Source organism: Brassica napus, chromosome C7 (genome assembly GCF_020379485.1).
Source record: "Brassica napus cultivar Da-Ae chromosome C7, Da-Ae, whole genome shotgun sequence".
Lineage (NCBI taxonomy): Eukaryota > Viridiplantae > Streptophyta > Magnoliopsida > Brassicales > Brassicaceae > Brassica > Brassica napus.
In genome coordinates, this window is record NC_063450.1 from 19,299,168 (window position 1) to 19,305,586 (window position 6,419).

A 6,419-nucleotide genomic window follows, 5' to 3' on the forward strand; every position below is an offset into this window, starting at 1 on the left:
AAAAATGAATTAAATTTTTAAATATAAAAGAATTAAGACAAAAAAAGAAAAGAAAAGAAAAGGTCAGCACATCTGAAAGGTGGGGCCCGAAGATTTTGAAAACATATTAAATTTGTCTGGTGGTCATCAAGCAAACTTACATCACGTGACACGACCATTAAGCTTTTTGGCGCCATGTTTTCTTTTTTCTTCTTTGCAATGTTTTTAGTTTTTACTCCGCTGAAGTTTAAGAAAAACAGAAGGCATACTCAATTGGACTAACTAAAAAACTCTTTATATTTCTCTCGTCAAAACTCAGTAGCCGTCAAGTTTTAAATCTGCTTCGACCAGCGCGTGGCGGCTCCGATAGCGCCACCGCTGACCCCCTTTCTCTTCCGTATTCTTTTTATTGTAAGTTTTGTTCGTAATTTCGTGTTTCTTCATCTGGGCTCGCGGCGCCTTTGTTGTAGAAGGTTTGATGTGCTCTTGGGGGAAGATCCGTCTTCTCGGTGGATTCTCGTTTCTCGAACTGGGTCGGAGGTTCCGCAGGTTGCGGTACTGCTAGGTTTTGTGCGGTGATTGTGGGATTCATGTTAGGGTTTCGAAGCCGGAATTTAGAGATTTCGTTCTATTTTGGAACATTTCTAGTTTGTTCTTTTTTTCAAGGTGTTGAATTTGGTGTAGCTAGTTCTTTAGGATTGTTGTGTTGAGGCCTCTCGTATGGGGATCTTTGTTCTGGGATCGAGTTTTGTTGTCACTTTTTGGTTAGCTTGGATTGCTTCTCTGGGTTTGAATCTGTTTTCTGGTGCGCGATGGCAGGTTATAGTCGGCTCCGATGTGGGTGTTTAATTCTCCCATCGAACCTGGTCAAGCGGCTTTCAAGCGTATCATTGGTGATTCATCGAGCTTGTATCTCATTCTCTGTTTCTTGGAGATGAAGGAGTGTTAGAGGTTTGTAGTGTGCTGGAGTGTGGTTGGTTTGGCGACTTGGTTTGATGGAATTCTTGCTCGGGACATCGGTTGGAGTTTATCTGTTGTGGTCTTAGAGCGGTTTGTTCTTCTTTGAGATGTCCGGGTTCTGCTGCGTGTGGTCTCTGGTTAGTCTCGTCGTTCAACGTGGAGTTTGTGTTTAAGATTTCAGTAGATGAAGGGTCGTAACGGGGAAGTTGTGCTGTTCCATGGTTTGCAACCGACGGGTTTCTCCAGATTTCTTGGTAAGGAGCTATGGAGCTTATGCTCAATCACGACGATCTTGGAGTAGTCGATCATCAAAAATGTATGTGTCTCATCGTTGGTTGCTCGAGTTGAAGGCTTTTTTCTATGGTGGCTTCTATTGTTGAAGAAGTGGTAAGTGTGTTGGTTACTGGTTTGGTTCCTAAGGGAACAGTTCTAAGAGATATCAGCTCAACTCTAATAAGGTAGGCTTGTTCCTCTTTCCCTCTCAATCCTGCTTCCGGCTTCGATCTGCTTCATTGTTCTTGAAGTTTATGCTTAATCTCATGTACGTTTTTAGCCTCTTTTTCTCTCCTTTGTTCTCTTAAGTTTGTGAAGTCGGTTTTAGTTCCATAGTTTATCTCCGGGAGTATCATGTTTCACGCCGGCTTGTGGCTCCAGAATGGTGTTATACCTTTGTCGGCTTTGTGTAAGAACTATTGTTAATTCACTCTTAATCTAATAGATGACAAAAAGGAAAATTAAGAAAAACATCAGTCACGCTTGCGACTAAACTCTAGGGATATTTGTTTTTATATACACAAAAACTCCAAATTCACTAACTAACTAAAACTCTCCATTTTTTCTATTTACTTTTACTATCTATGTCTACTATTTCTCTAAAATTCTAATTTATCCTTTTAGTTATTTGGCAAATAAGCTATTAACTCTAACGTTACATAAAATTTAATTTTTGGGTCAAAATGCCAATTTATTTCTTTTTATCTTTTACTCCCCAAAAAACTCTAATTGGTCTGAGATTTTTTTTTAAGTTTTGAAATTTTTTAAAAATTTAGTTTTTATTGTTTGTCTTCTATTCATTTAAAGAGTATATTAAGAAAAACGTGAGAGAGTGTTTTTGTTTTGTTTGCCAGATTCTCCCGAAGTTCGGCACTATCTCGACAACCAATGACTCTCATAGTACCTTTTTCAGCTTACCGTCTCTAGCATAGTGGTTTTCAAAGCACTGTCATGGTCGACATATCACTAATAATTCATCTCTCATTGGTAATGAATTTTGTTTAGTGCATATTTTGATTTCATCATGAATTCTTTTTGTTTATTTCTTTTATTTTTTTCTTATTTCTTTGATTTTTTTTTCGATTCAATTTTGATGAAAACCTTATTGGATTTTTATGATTGATATCATTTAATGAGTTGTTCTATCTTTGGTTTTATCCTTATTTTTTAAGATACATTTTATTGATTTTGTGATTCATAGCTTTCTTTATTTTTAATTGATATTGGTGAGATTAATTAATTCTATCTGAAGCGATGTCACAGTTTATGGTTCTGCTAAATTCGATCTTTCGTTATGTTTGGTTGTTCTTATAACACTCATTCGTCTCTTCTTTCAAGACCAAGAGGACGAGGTTATGGACACATGTCTACATTATAAGATAAGCCATTGTGTACCACCTTTACTTCCATGGAACCCATATACTTTTATTTTTGTATAATTCCACGAAACCCAACCACATTCATTACTTCTACTTACCTACATGCAAGGGAATAGAGAGGAAGGGGTGTGAAAATGGAATGCTCAGTGAGATAGTTTCTATACAAGCTTCTCCGCATGAGAAATTATACAACCCAATGCATAACGAAGACTGACTAGCCGCAAGCATTATGATTCACTTACAATATCAGATTTACGACAAGTTATCACCAAACACACATAATCACAATTACAACTCATTAAACTCCCTTTTTCCCACTAATGTCCTTTATAGGCCAACCGCCTGTACACACAATGTGCCACTATTTTCCTCCCAAGGCCAACACACTTACACACATTGCTTCTACTTGCCCAACCGTCATTTCTCTCTTTCACATTCTTTTTCTACACCAATCTACACTTTTCACCAATTACAAACATCACATAGTCTCATCCTAACATCATTCATCTAATCCATTACATGTACCTAATAACTTACTCGTTCAATTCTTCCTAACAACCTAGCTTACACACAATTCATAAAAAACAAGCACAAACAATCATCAAGCATCATCAATCAATCTCTCGCAACAACACAATCAGTCCATCAAATCCTTTAAAGGTATGGGAGTTCTTATGCAATATGTAATATGCATCTCACAACCTATAAACCATGATGATTTATCAACTTAACAACAAACAAGACTTACTAAAACCTAATTCAACATCAGATAATATAAAATATTAAGTGAAGAAACTGGTTTTGAGACCACCTCACCTGGGTTATATATCTGACACTGATCTGGAAACAAGAACGAAGAACAACAATCAAACAAAAATGAACAACTACAAAGACCAAGGGCACAACTTGGTAGTGGATTGGGATGACTGGCAGCTGCTTCGCAGTGGCACACATCGAGGAGAGAGAGAGAGAGACGATGCAAGGGAAGAGAGAGATATCAACGATAGAGAGAAAGGCTGAGAGATACGAATAGAGAGAAGATAAAAAAAACATTGACTACTATATATAAGAAAAGGAGGGAAACCTTAGGTTTAATTCTAATGGGCTATGACGTTATGAGATGTTACAATTCTTCTTTTGTTAATCGTAATTTTTTCCAAATTATAATGATCAGACTTCAAATCATAATATCCAAAATCAGAACAAACATAGAAGACACAAATAATCTATGGGAAAGAACTCAAAAAGCCGACAATGAAAAATAAGAAAAACATATGTCTTACTCCTATGAAATGAACCAAAAATCTCAACTAAACACAATGAAATAGAGAAGTGTGTTCTGACTTTGAATCTTTAGGCGAGTCCTTCTCGGGGATAGAGCTGGAGATATTGATGGCCCTATCAATGATCAACTTCTCTGCCGCTATCGCTTGACCTGCCATCTACTCACCAAAGCAAACTCTGAGAGTTCTAAAACACCAATCAATTTAACTTGAATGTCCCAATAGAGTCTCGTGATATAGAATAAGTTTATTCCTCGAATCAATGTAGTATTTGAGAAGTCAATCCAATCCTAGTGATCATAAACAATGAGAATGCACATTAGCCTCATCTAAGCAATCAAGTTGTAATGAAATGGTAACAAGCAATAATCCAATATTTAAGCTAAAGAACTATACAAGTTTTCAATCAATATGGCAATATGAACCTAAGAGAATTGACTTTGGATGATCAAAATCCTATATAGAGTGATCATACAATCAATCATTAATATTCTATAAGTCTTGACACAAGCAGTAGACTAATCCACTTCCATGGTACTAATCCGTACATTAAAAAAGCACTAAAATCAACTTCCATTGGTCTAATACAAACAAGTATACATGATTAACAATTCTATTAATTTTCTAAACTTCTTTAACATCAATTTTCATTGGTTAAAAAACAAAGAGAAATATAAATTTGGTTCACGCATTTCATTAAACACATTCAATGCATGAGATGCCTAGAATATAAATTTAAGGAGATCAAGCCTAAACTAGCATTAAGATCACAAGATATACATATGACAAGAAGGATATAACACTACACACTCTAGTTCATCACTCAATCATCCTAATCTACAAAGCTCATGGACTCAAAGTGAGTCTATTCACTAATCACCATGAGAAACCTTAAACTCATACAAGACTCAATATTAATCATGATTAGATAGCAAGAATAACTAAATAAACACATTTAATAAAAATAAAAATAGACTAAAGGTTGGATCTTTCACCAAAATGTTAAGTGTTTAAAGAGAAACACAAGACACTCTATGAGTTTTTATCCAAAACACTTAAATAGATTCCTAAATGTGAGAGGGGTCGATCCAACAAAAAAAGGTAGACCCTAAATAAAATAAGTAACAATTTGGTTAAAACAGAAGAGTTGCCTTTTCGGAGGCTCGCAACAGCCTTATAAAACTGATGGGGAACGCCGTTGCATGCTTCTAGTTGTTAGAAGTCAAGATTTCATACCACTGTTGAAGGCTGCTTACTGATGTAATATTCATTTCTTTGCAACGGTTACATGAAACTGCTGCTTCTTTCTGATTTCAAATAGAGAATTGACATTTTGTTCCATCAGCTTCCGCAAACAGCTGCTATAGCCCATGTACCGCTGCTATAGCCTATAGACCGCCACAAGTGTTTGGCACAACTGGGCTTTTTGATCTCTGAGATCTGCAACGGCTTTATGAGACCGCTGCATCTAGCCGCTACATGCCTACATAGAATTTTGATAAAGACTCCTTGACCGCTGCTGTGACACTTTACCTTCATTTCGTCTCACGATCAAAATCATCTTTTTGTCTCATCTTGATGCTCCAAATCTCTTGAAACGTATCTCCAACACCTGATATGCAGATGCTATGCACCTAAATGATCAATATGACAATCAAAATGATGGGTAAAACAATGAAAACTCAAAATACATCATCATGCCTTGTACAACTGGCATTACTCCACCGCAAGCTTCTGCTTTCACCTCATTTCCTTATCCATCAATTTCTCAGTGTAGTCCTCAATGGTGTGGGCTATGAACTAAGGTTCTACACTAGCATAGCTCATAACTTTCTCTTGGGGTGCCCTCATCAGTAATGGTATCTTCCTTGGCCTACCCCGCCTCCTCCTTGACGGTTCCTCTTTGGACGACGGATGCTGACGTCTTACAACAGACTCTGAATTCACCTTCTTTGGGTGGCTATGTTTCCTCTTTTCTATAATCACCTCTACCTTTGGTGATGGCAGAAACAACTAACAAACCTGCTCCACGCGCCTCCGGGAATGGAATAACAACAATTTGTGGGTCACTACTTCCTCAAACGGGTAAGTGAATGGTATCATATTGCCATCTCTATCATAAATGGATTTACTAGCATACACATGAGTTCTTTTCTGTCCACGACGCATACAATCATCTTTAAGGTTAACTCTGGCTGGCGAAGACATCCTGCAAGTTAAGAGATCTGATCATAACTATAAATAAAAGCATACATATCATATATGGTTGGTGGCTTTCAAAATATTTCACAAAAATTTTAAAGACCACGAAATTTCACAAAGTTTTTCCAAACTGAAATAAGAATTTCGAAAAGGAAGAAATTGATCTCTCATTTTAGTACTAAGGGATATTAACCCATGCTATGATAACAAATTTTAACACCCGCCTCCCTTCTTAAGCCTGAAAGCGCGGGTTAGGGACACATGTTTACACCATAAGGCATGCCAACATGTCATGCCATTGGTACCATGATATCTAGACGTGTTTCCTTCTGTTAAAGTCCAC